The sequence below is a fragment of the Triticum urartu genome, chromosome 5A (assembly GCF_056163025.1).
Source record: "Triticum urartu cultivar PI428250 chromosome 5A, HENAU_Tu73, whole genome shotgun sequence".
Classification (NCBI taxonomy): domain Eukaryota; kingdom Viridiplantae; phylum Streptophyta; class Magnoliopsida; order Poales; family Poaceae; genus Triticum; species Triticum urartu.
Genome location: NC_141877.1, coordinates 511,034,859 through 511,047,838, shown reverse-complemented (window position 1 = coordinate 511,047,838; position 12,980 = coordinate 511,034,859).

The following is a 12,980-nucleotide window of genomic DNA, read 5'->3' as shown; positions in this document are numbered from 1 at the left end:
AAAGAATAGAAGCTAGATTGTTGGGATAAGGGGACGGAGAAGAAAATGATAATTTCTGCCACAAATGAGCTTGAAGAAGCATCTTTAGGAGAAGGGTCGAATGGAGTTGTTGGAAAACCAACAACAAAAGATATGATTTCCAATGGTCTTAAGGAAAAACATCCCCAAATTATGAAGTGAAGACCAGCCACTAACGAAATCAATCAGTTGGATTGAGAACAACAAGGAGATGAAAACTCCTTCATCGAGATGAGAAGCGGAAATTGGATCATATATAAGCACCATAATGGCAACATTCCCAATGGAAGGCTTTAGGTGAAATCTATACCAAGATAACTCTAATGAAGAGATTGATGGATTTAAGATATGTCATTCCTGAGAACTTGAGAATCATGAAACACGAAGGGAAAATTATCAAGAATGACATAACACCATCTCAAAATATAAGGTAGAAAGAATTGCACTTCAGAATGCCAGATAAAGAATGTTTGAACTCCTCTGAAAAGAATCTCGATGAACACTTCGAGAAGGAATTATATCCTTTATGAACCATCATGTAGAGCCTCCATGAAGAACTCCGGTAATAAAAGAATGATCAAATAAAAGGAAAGAGAAGTTGAAAACACAAGGTGAAGCCTTGTAATGATTTAGATGGATCTCCGTGGTGATATAATTGCGAGAGCTTGGAACTCCGGGAAAGAAAAGATGAAACAATTGAAAACCGAGAACTTGATGAGCCTCTGGAATAAGGAATTGAATTTACTCGATGAAACAAGAATAAGAATTACATTATGCTTATCCATCACCAATTTAAATTGATGACAAGCAACAGATTTGGCATACTACTTATTCTCATAGAAAGGATTAAGATAGATATAGCGTAAACTTGAGAAGGTCTTCAATGAACCACCGGTGGGGTTTGGAAACAACAAATGAATTGATATGATAACGAAGGAAGAGAAATCTTGAATGAACCACCGTAAGAATAGAAAATGAAAGTAGCAAAGGCACAATTCACCGGGAAGAATTGGAAAATGAAAGATGATACTTGAGGGGAATTTAGATACATGAGAACGAAGAGATCACGAGCTGATAAGAGAACACTTCAATGATACACCGGTAAGATTTGGAGAACGATAGCTACATGTTGAGAATGAATAATTCTGAGACGATGGGCTCCAGAGAATCAAACTGAAAAATACTCCTGAATTTCTCCGGATGGGTGAAAAAAAATTCTCACAATAAAAAACAATGATGAGAGGATGTCATAAAGCTAGCACCATGAATCTTGAAGAGAATGGATCAAGATTTAAGAGAAACTCTTCTTCGGTATTCAAATGTTGAGAATGATGATGAGAACCACCATGAAAGTTGATGAGACCCTTCGGAAGAATGAAAAAAAACAAAGAGGTTGAGATACTCCGGAATGGAAATTAGAAAGGTTGAACCAACGATGAAAAGAATTGAAAGATCTTGGAGAAAGGCATTTGACTGATAATAACTCATTCTTAAGTCAAACTTTGAGAAAATTTGAGGACAGCTCCGGGAAGAATTAGAAGAGCCAGGTAAGATCCCGGGAAAAGACCTGTGGGTTAGGGCCCACTCAAAAGAAAACACCGTTGCAAAGATTGCTTGAAAAGAGAGATTGCACCAGTTGAATTTAAATGGCTTGAAAGAGATAACATCCTCGAAAGAGCTTGAACGAATGCAGAGTGGAAACACGAATCTTCGAGATACCTTGAGCACTCCGGAACAATTGAATAGCGAAAAGTGTAAGATTAAGAGGTGCATTGGCACGGAGAAACATTGGACAAATGAAAGGAATAAGCTCAACACCGAAGCTTGAATTGAATCCATCGGAGAAGAAAAAGAACGAAGAATGATGAACTTGTAGAGCATCTTCATGAGAATCGCCGGATAAGAACACTGAAAGAAAGGAATGAAGAGACTTCACATCCATAAGATGGATACTTGATAAAGAAATCCGAGTCCTTGAAAATAAAGGGTGGGAGGGTGGGAAAAGAAAGACAACTTGGGACGGATGAACAAACACCGTTGAGGAAAACTAAGATTGGATCTTGTGAATGTTGAAAAGATTGGATCCACCTGAAGAGGAACACACCGGTAGAAAAGGATTGACATGACAATCTCGATTGTCATGAAGGATTAGTATTCACACAGCAATATGAGAACATAGGAAAGGTATGGAATCAACATTTGACTTTGAAGCAACTCGAATACCACAACTCAAAACAAAACAAAGGATTGGCTTGCAAAATAAGCCGGAACAAACATATGATAGAGATTTCGTCCGAAGTTTTCATGGTGGGGCCCACATGGGCTCGATCGTACAGCACCATCATGTACAAGGCAGTGCACATGAAATACGAACCGTCCCCGAGTCAGCATAGCCAAGGACTCTTTAAGACACAACGAGACCACTGTAAAACTAATCGTGGATAGGCGGACCACAAGACGTCGAACCCCAATCTCATATCATGCATCTGTCGGAAAGATATCCTAAGAGCTACTTGAATTCCCACTTATAAACTCCCGAAACTTTCTGGTTATGCAATCAGGTGTTGGGGTTACAGGGGAAGCATAATATCTCACCCAAAACTAGCAAATCCTACATCTAGCTGTATCCATCCTTCAACACATAACCAAGAAACCTTCGGAAATCATTTACCTCAACCTTCGAAAAGCATCCGTTATACGAGTTATGGAAATACTCCTAAACTCCCGCCCAGTACTGGGTGGCGTCGAGGTTATCTCACCAACAACTGCATAAAAGAGATTTTCGATGTCGGCGAACTCAGGTATTCCAGAACTGCAACGATAAAATTTTGACGACAACACCTCGGAGCTCAACTCCCCGGGACACTGCCACAACCCCTAAATGTCAGGAGGCACCAAGAACAATGTTCTCGTCACAAAACCATCGGAACGATTCCAAGATACCCGCGTGATCCTAAAAAAATTTAGTGAAATTTGAGGAGAGAAGAGTCAAAACTTCTACGTCAGGAGGTCTCACCAGAGCAATGAAGGGACTGCGGAGTAAAAAGAATCCTACTCTCCGATATATATAATCCTAAAAGACTCAAAACATTTTTCTAGACTCAACAACGCCAGCGATTCGATCAAGCGGGGGCTCCTAAGTCAGGGAAGGCTCTGATTACCAACTTGTAACACCCATGATGTGGCTATATCTCCCACGTGTCGGAGCATGACTTAATGGCATAACCGCATGGTAGGCATGTCGCAAGAGGGGTAATCTTTACACATCCCATGTACTGAATAAGAAGGGATAAAGAGTTGGCTTACAATCGCCACTTCACACAATACATAAATATAGCATTACATCATCCAGAATACAATCAAGGTCTGACTACGGAACCAAAATAAAGAAAGACCACCCCTATTGCTAGATCCCCGATCGCCCCAACTAGGCTCCACTACTGATCAACTAAAACGGAACAACACAACGAACATGATCTTCATCGATCTCCTCCTTGAACTCGGTTGCGTCACCTGCACGGTTATCATCGGCACCTGCAACTGGTTTTGGAAGTAATCTGTGAGTCACGGGGACTCAGCAATCTCACACCCTCGTGATCAAGACTATTTAAGCTTATGGGTAGGAAAGGGGTAGAGAGGTGGAGCTGCATCAAGCACTAGCATATATGGTGGCTAACTCACGCAAATGAGAGCGAGAAGAGAAGCAAAGCACGGTCGTGAACTAGAAGTGATCAAGATGTGATCCTGAAACTACTTACGTACAAGCATTACACAAGAACCGTCTTCACTTCCCGGACTCCGCCGGAAAGAGACCATCACGGCTACACACGCGGTTGATGCATTTTAATTAAGTTAAGTGTCAGGTTTTCTACAACCGGATATTAACAAATTCCCTTCTGCCCATAACCACGGGCACGGCTTTCGAAAGTTCAAAACCCTGTAGGGGTGTCCCAACTTAGCCCATCACAAGCTCTCACGGTCAACGAAGGATATTCCTTCTCCCAGGAAGACCAAATCAGGCTCGGAATCCTGGTTACAAGACATTTCGACAATGGTAAAAGAAGACCAGCAAAGCCGCCCGATGTGCCGACATCTTGATAGGAGCTGCACATATCTCGTTCTCAGGGCAACACCGGATTGTCCAAGATTCCAGTAGGCCAGCCCAGAGTTGCCCCTGGTGGCCACCAGCTGCTGACAGGTTCGGACCAACACTTAGACAAGCACTGGCCCGGGGGGGGGTTAAAAATAAAGATGACCCTTGAGTCTGCAGAACCCAAGGGAAAAGGCTAGGTGGCAAAAGGTAAAACCAAGGTTGGGCCTTGCTGGAGGAGTTTTATTCAAGGCGAACTGTCAAGGGGTTCCCATTATAACCCAACCGCGTAAGGAACGCAAAATCAAGGAACATAACACCGGTATGACGGAAACTAGGGCGGCAAGAGTGGAACAAAACACAAGGCATAAGGCCGAGCCTTCCACCCTTTACCAAGTGTATAGATGCATTAATTAAAATAAGAGATATTGTGATATCCCAACATATCCATGTTCCAACATGGACCAAACTTAATCTTCACCTGCAACTAGCAACACTATAAGAGGGGCTGAGCAAAGCGGTAACATAGCCAAACAACGGTTTGCTAGAAAAGGTGGGTTAGAGGCTTGACATGGAAATATGGGAGGCATGATAAAGCAAGTGTTAGGTATCACGGCATAGCAGAAAGAGCGAGCAACTAGCAAGCAAAGATAGAAGTGATTTTGAGGATATGATCATCTTGCCTGATATCCCACAAGGAAGAAGAACGAGTCCATGAAGAAGACAAACAGACGTAGTCGAACGGATCCTCACAAACGTGACGTTATTGGAACTAACCCGAAGAAGCAACACCGGAAAGAAGCAAACAACATAGTAAACAACCATCACATCAACATGGCATGATGCACAACCAAGTATGATGCATGTCCGGACTAATGAGGCATGGCATGGCAAAGTGCACAAACAAAACTACAAGTTAAGTGGAGCTCAATATGCAACGAGTTGCATATTGACGAAACACCACATTCAACTTATTTAGTTCGATCTCGTTTATGTACCCAACAATATTAAATGTTGATTAACATGGCAAGGGGTGAAGCATAAGTCAACTACCTATCTAGGCAAGTTTAAATGAGGCCGGAACAACAAACAACAAGTCCGGAAACTCCTCATGTGCCTATTTTAGGTTTGGTACTGTTCTGCCCTAAACACAATTTTAGAGTTATTAAGCATGCAAGAAAAGTGCACCATGTTAAACTAGGCATTTTTCTACCCCATTTACATATAAAGTTTAATTAATTCCGAGCTACGGTTATTAAGTTATGAATTATATCATTTTAGCATGGCATTATGCAAAATAAACACAAACAACATTTTAAACATAGATGAAAGTTGCAATTTATTAATCTACACAAAATTCTAAGCAAGTTGCATATATAATTTATTTTGATTCGATGCACGGTTGGTGAGTTATTAAATGAATGAAGTATGAGGGCTTCTCTACAAAACTGGCAATTCAGGATAAAATAGACAAAAACGAAGGAACAGGAAAAAAACCCATAACTGGCCAAAACTGACTAGCCCAGCAGAACAGAAAAAAAGGAGGGCACACGGGGGGTGGCCTCACCATGGGCTGAGGCCCGGCTTGGCAGAGGAGGCCAACTTGGGGCGCTGGGCCTTGTGTGGCACAGGGGGGCGGCTGGGCCGGCTCGCGCAGGGTGGAAAAAAAGGACGAGGCGAGGCGACTAGTCAACACGGTCGAGGCAAGGGATCAAGCAGGTGTCACTGTCCCGCTCGATGCAGAGGACGCCATGGCAGGGGCAGCGCTAGAAGAAGACGAATGGCGCGGCGACCGGGCATGGGGACGAGACGGGGCTGATCCGGGCGCGGGACGAGGCGGCTCAAAGACCACTGGCGGGGCTCCCGTATGAAACGAAGGGAGAGATGATTAGTCATAGAGAGAGAGAGGGGGCAGCACGGGAGGTGATGAGGTGGCGCCGCTCACCTGTGGGTCGCCAGCGAGGTTCGATAAAGGGGGAAGCAGCGGGCGGTTCCTGTCCAAGGCAGAGAGAGAGAGCCCTGAGAGAGAGATGAATCAAAAAGGGAGGAGGAAGAACGAGGGAAAGAGTCGGGGCATGGCGCTGGACCTGGTCCTACTGCAGGGTCGACGAGGAAGACGGGGCGCGGTTCAGGCGATTGGGCTCGTCGGAGCTCGGACGGTTGACATAGTGGTGAGATCTGGGCGCGGGGGTTTCGTTCCCGATGCCGGAGTGGAGGCAGGGTGCATCGGTGAGGTGAGGAGCGCTTGGGCGCTGTGCTGCTGCTACTGGTTCGAGGAGAAAGCAGAGGAGGAGCTTCGGGGAAGGAGGCATTCGGGTAGCGGCTGGCGGCTGGGCGCGCGAGCTCGAAGCAAAGGCTGCTCGGGGAGGCCGGGGCTTGGTCGAGCACGGAAAATAGAGGGATGCTGGTCAGCTGCGGTGGGAATGTGGAGGTGGATCTCAAGGAAGACAGGAGGAGTGGATCTGGTTGGGTGGCTGAGTAAAACGAGGAGGATGCGGCGGCGACCGAGGGGATGGATCTCGAGGGGGATTTGGAGTATGGCGGCGGCTGAGGGGGACAAATGACCTAGTTTTTAGGGTTTGGTCTGATATATATAGCAAAAGGATTTTCGGATAGGGGCATTTGGTCCCTCCGATCTTAAATGGACGGTCCCGGATAAATAGGCTAGGGAGTCCAAATAAGTGAAGGAAATATGCCCTAGAGGCAATAATAAAGTTATTATTTATTTCCTTATATCATGATAAATGTTTATTATTCATGCTAGAATTGTATTAACCGGAAACATAATACATGTGTGAATACATAGAGAAACAGAGTGTCACTAGTATGCCTCTACTTGACTAGCTCGTTGATCAAAGATGATTATGTTTCCTAACCATAGACATGAGTTGTCATTTGATTAACGGGGTCACATAATTAGGAGAATGATGTGATTGACTTGACCCATTCTGTTAGCATAGCACTTGATCGTTTAGTTTGTTGCTATTGCTTTCTTCATGACCTATACATGTTCCTATGACTATGAGATTATGCAACTCCCGTTTACTGGAGGAACACTTTGTATGCTACCAAACGTCACAACGTAACTGGGTGATTATAAAGGTGCTTTACAGGTGTCTCCGAAGGTACTTGTAGGGTTGGCGTATTTCGAGATTAGGATTTGTCACTCCGATTGTCGGAGAGGTATCTCTGGGCCCACTCGGTAATGCACATCACTATAAGCCTTGCAAGCATTGCAACTAATGAGTTAGTTGCGGGATGATGTGTTACGGAACGAGTAAAGAGACTTGCCGGTAACGAGATTGAACTAGGTATTGAGATACCGACGATCGAATCTCGGGCAAGTAACATACCGATGACAAAGGGAACAACATATGTTGTTATGCGGTTTGACCGATAAAGATCTTCGTAGAATATGTAGGAGCCAATATGAGCATCCAGGTTCCACTATTGGTTATTGACCGGAGACATGTCTCGGTCATGTCTACATAGTTCTCGAGCCCGTAGGGTCCGCACGCTTAAAGTTCGATGACGGTTATATTATGAGTTTATGTGTTTTGATGTACCGAAGGAGTTCGGAGTCCCGGATGAGATCGGGGACATGACGAGGAGTCTCGAAATGGTCGAGACGTAAAGATCAATATATTGGACGACTATATTCGTACATTGGAAAAATTCCGAGTGATTCGGGTATTTTCGGAAGTACCGGGGAGTTACGGGAATTCGTATTGGGCCTTAATGGGCCATACGGGAAAGGAGAGAAATGCCTCAAAGGGTGGCCGCACCCCTCCCCATGGGCTGGTCCGAATTGGACTAGGGAGGGGGGCGCCCCCTTCCTTCCTTCTCCTTTTCCCTTCCGTTTCCTTCCCTCCTACTCCTACTACTTGGAAGGGCTCCTAGTTCTACTAGGAAAGGGGGAATCCTACTCCCGGTGGGAGTAGGACTCCCCTAGGGCGCGCCATAGAGAGGGCCGGCCCTCCCCCTCCTCCACTCCTTTATATACGGGGGCAGGGGGCACCCCAAAGACACAACAATTGATCTCTTGATCTCTTAGCCGTGTGCGGTGCCCCCCTCCACCATAATCCACCTCAATCATATCGTAGCGGTGCTTAGGCGAAGCCCTGCGTCGGTAGAACGTCATCATCATCACCACGCCGTCGTGCTGACGAAACTCCCCCTCAACACTCGGCTGGATCGGAGTTCGAGGGACGTCATCGAGTTGAACGTGTGCTGAACTCGGAGGTGCCGTGCGTTCGGTACTTGGATCGGTCGAATCGTGAAGACGTATGACTACATCAACCGCGTTGTGCTAACGCTTCCGCTTTCGGTCTACGAGGGTACGTGGACAACACTCTCCCCTCTCGTTGCTATGCATCACCATGATCTTGCGTGTGCGTAGGAAAATTTTGAAATTACTACGTTCCCCAACAATAAGAAAACGTGATGTTTTGTAGATGTTTGGGTATGATCCGGACCCATTGGCGACGACTGTCCGGGTTGGGTTCGGGGGAGTTTTCGTACGTGCGCACGAGGAGAGCCGCGGGCTGACAAGAGAGGTTAGGTTGGGCCTGGCGGTGAGTGGTAGTGGGCTGAGAGAAGAGAAGAGAGAGACCCGGCGACTGCTTCCGGAGACCGAAAACGTCTGACGTGTGACCGGCTATACTGCCGCTATAGTTATCCGTTGGGGCATCAAACGAACTCTGAATGCGATGAAACTTGGCAGGCGGTCTACTGACAACATAACAACACCACATGCCAACTTTCGACCCATTCCGAGAACATTTTTCAGCCACTTATAAAATACTATTTCGGACATACTGCAGGCGCGTGCGAGTGTGGTTGGACTCAGAATGGACAGCGGAGAGAACGAGGGAACCCGGGCGGATGCAAGTTTTGAAAACATGATGATGCAATGCGAATGATGACATGGTAAGATGCAACACGCAAGCGAAAGACATGGCAACGACGGCGAATAACTGGAAGACACCTAGCGCATTGGTCTCGGGGCATCACAACACTCCACCACTACGAGAGGATCTCGTCCCGAGATCTAGGATGGCACCGGAGGGAAACGGAAGAGGAAGAGAAGAGGTAAAACTAAGTTGCTTCTTTGACGAAAGAGTGAAACCGATGGACCTTGAGAGGATGAAAACTTTAAAGAAAGAAAGAACACATCAGAGTTGAATGAATTTGAGAGCACTCCGGTAGAAAAGAGAAACAAGGAACATTACTAGAACCTTGTAGGTTGAAAGACATAAGAAAAAGGGTTGCAATGGACAAGAAGTACATGCAAGCGCTCCGGTAGAAACGAGATGTACAGGGAACGATAAGGATCAATTACGACAACACTCCCATTGGAAATGGAAGGTAAAGAATATGAGCTTGGCAAAATGAAAGCACTTGGATGAGACTCCGGTTAGAAGAGGAATGATAGACACAACACTCCGGTTAAAACAAGATAGAGAACGAAAAAGAATGATATAATTTGGACAGCACTCCGACTGCAAATGGAAGGAATTGAACTTGAATTTGGGAAGATTGGATGATACTTGACGAAAACAACAACACACTGCCTCTAGATTTATTGAAAGAATGGCACAAGGGGTAAGAAAGATTTCAGGCGGCACTCAGCTTGAGAAGGGAGGCAAAACTTGACAGAATGGGAAGAACTCGAAAAGCGGGCACGACACTCCGGTTAAATGGATAAGAAAAGGAAAGAACATGATCTTCACAATCCGGGATGATGAGTGAAGAGAGCAACATCACAAAGCTTCCGGGACAAAAGAATAGAAGCTAGATTGTTGGGATAAGGGGACGGAGAAGAAAATGATAATTTCTGCCACAAATGAGCTTGAAGAAGCATATTTAGGAGAAGGGTCGAACGGAGTTGTTGGAAAACCAACAACAAAAGATATGATTTCCAATGGTCTTAAGGAAAAACATCCCCAAATTATGAGGTGAAGACCAGCCACTAACGAAATCAATCAGTTGGATTGAGAACAACAAGGAGATGAAAACTCCTTCATCGAGATGAGAAGCGGAAATTGGATCATATATAAGCACCATAATGGCAACATTCCCAATGGAAGGCTTTAGGTGAAATCTATACCAAGATAACTCTAATGAAGAGATTGATGGATTTAAGATATCTCATTCCTGAGAACTTGAGAATCGTGAAACACGAAGGGAAAATTATCAAGAATGACATAACACCATCTCAAAAGATAAGGTAGAAAGAATTGCACTTCAGAATGCCAGATAAAGAATGTTTGAACTCCTCTGAAAAGAATCTCGATGAACACTTCGAGAAGGAATTATATCCTTTATGAACCATCATGTAGAGCCTCCATGAAGAACTCCGGTAATAAAAGAATGATCAAATAAAAGGAAAGAGAAATTGAAAACACAAGGTGAAGCCTTGTAATGATTTAGATGGATCTCCGTGGTGATATAATTGCGAGAGCTTGGAACTCCGGGAAAGAAAAGATGAAACAATTGAAAACCGAGAACTTGATGAGCCTCTGGAATAAGGAATTGAATTTACTCGATGAAACAAGAATAAGAATTACATTATGCTTATCCATCACCAATTTAAATTGATGACAAGCAACAGATTTGGCATACTACTTATTCTCATAGAAAGGATTAAGATAGATATAGCGTAAACTTGAGAAGGTCTTCAATGAACCACCGGTGGGGTTTGGAAACAACAAATGAATTGATATGATAACGAAGGAAGAGAAATCTTGAATGAACCACCGTAAGAATAGAAAATGAAAGTAGCAAAGGCACAATTCACCGGGAAGAATTGGAAAATGAAAGATGATACTTGAGGGGAATTTAGATACATGAGAACGAAGAGATCACGAGCTGATAAGAGAACACTTCAATGATACACCGGTAAGATTTGGAGAACGATAGCTACATGTTGAGAATGAATAATTCTGAGACGATGGGCTCCAGAGAATCAAACTGAAAAATACTCCTGAATTTCTCCGGATGGGTGAAAAAAAATTCTCACAATAAAAAACAATGATGAGAGGATGTCATAAAGCTAGCACCATGAATCTTGAAGAGAATGGATCAAGATTTAAGAGAAACTCTTCTTCGGTATTCAAATGTTGAGAATGATGATGAGAACCACCATGAAAGTTGATGAGACCCTCCGGAAGAATGAAAAAAAACAAAGAGGTTGAGATACTCCGGAATGGAAATTAGAAAGGTTGAACCAACGATGAAAAGAATTGAAAGATCTTGGAGAAAGGCATTTGACTGATAATAACTCATTCTTAAGTCAAACTTTGAGAAAATTTGAGGACAGCTCCGGGAAGAATTAGAAGAGCCAGGTAAGATCCTGGGAAAAGACCTGTGGGTTAGGGCCCACTCAAAAGAAAACACTGTTGAAAAGATTGCTTGAAAAGAGAGATTGCACCAGTTGAATTTAAATGGCTTGAAAGAGATAACATCCTCGAAAGAGCTTGAACGAATGCAGAGTGGAAACACGAATCTTCGAGATACCTTGAGCAATCCGAAACAATTGAATAGTGAGAAGTGTAAGATTAAGAGGTGCATCGGCACGGAGAAACATTGGACAAATGAAAGGAATAAGCTCAACACCGAACCTTGAATTGAATCCATCGGAGAAGAAAAAGAATGAAGAATGATGAACTTGTAGAGCATCTTCATGAGAATCACCGGATAAGAACACTGAAAGAAAGGAATGAAGAGACTTCACATCCATAAGATGGATACTTGATAAAGAAATCCGAGTCCTTGAAGAAAAAGGGTGGGAGGGTGGGAAAACAAAGACAACTTGGGACGGATGAACAAACACCGTTGAGGAAAACTGAGATTGGATCTTGTGAATGTTGAAAAGATTGGATCCACCTGAAGAGGAACACGCCGGTTGAAAAGGATTGACATGACAATCTCGATCATCATGAAGGATTAGTATTCACATAGGAATATGAGAACATAGGAAAGGTATGGAATCAACATTTGACTTTGAAGCAACTCGAATACCACAACTCAAAACAAAACAAAGGATTGGCTTGCAGAATAAGACGGAACAAACATATGATAGAGATTTCGTCCGAAGTTTTCGTGGTGGGGCCCACACGGGCTCGATCGTACAGCACCATCATGTACAAGGCAGTGCACATGAAATACGAAGCGTCCCCGAGTCAGCATAGCCAAGGACTCTTTAAGACACAACGAGACCACTGTAAAACTAACCGTGGATAGGCGGACCACAAGACGTCGAACCCCAATCTCATATCATGCATCTGTCGGAAAGATATCCTAAGAGCTACTTGAATTCCCACTTATAAACTCCCGAAACTTTCTGGTTATGCAATCAGGTGTTGGGGTTACAGGGGAAGCATAATATCTCACCCAAAACTAGCAAATCCTACATCCAGTTGTATCCATCCTTCAACACATAACCAAGAAACCTTCGGAAATCATTCACCTCAACCTTCGAAAAGCATCCGTTATACGAGTTATGGAAATACTCCCGAACTCCCTCCCCAGTACTGGGTGGCGTCGAGGTTATCTCACCAACAACTGCATAAAAGAGATTTTCGATGTCGACGAACTCAAGTATTCCAGAACTGCAACGATAAAATTGTGATGACAACACCTCGGAGCTCAACTCCCCGGGACACTGCCACAACCCCTAAATGTCAGGAGGCACCAAGAACAATGTTCTCGTCACAAAACCATCGGAACGATTCCAAGATACCCGCGTGATCCTAAAAAAATTAGTGAAATTTGAGGAGAGAAGAGTCAAAACTTCTACGTCAGGAGGTCTCACTAGAGCAACGAAGGGACTGAGGAGTAAAAAGAATCCTACTCTCTGATATATATAATC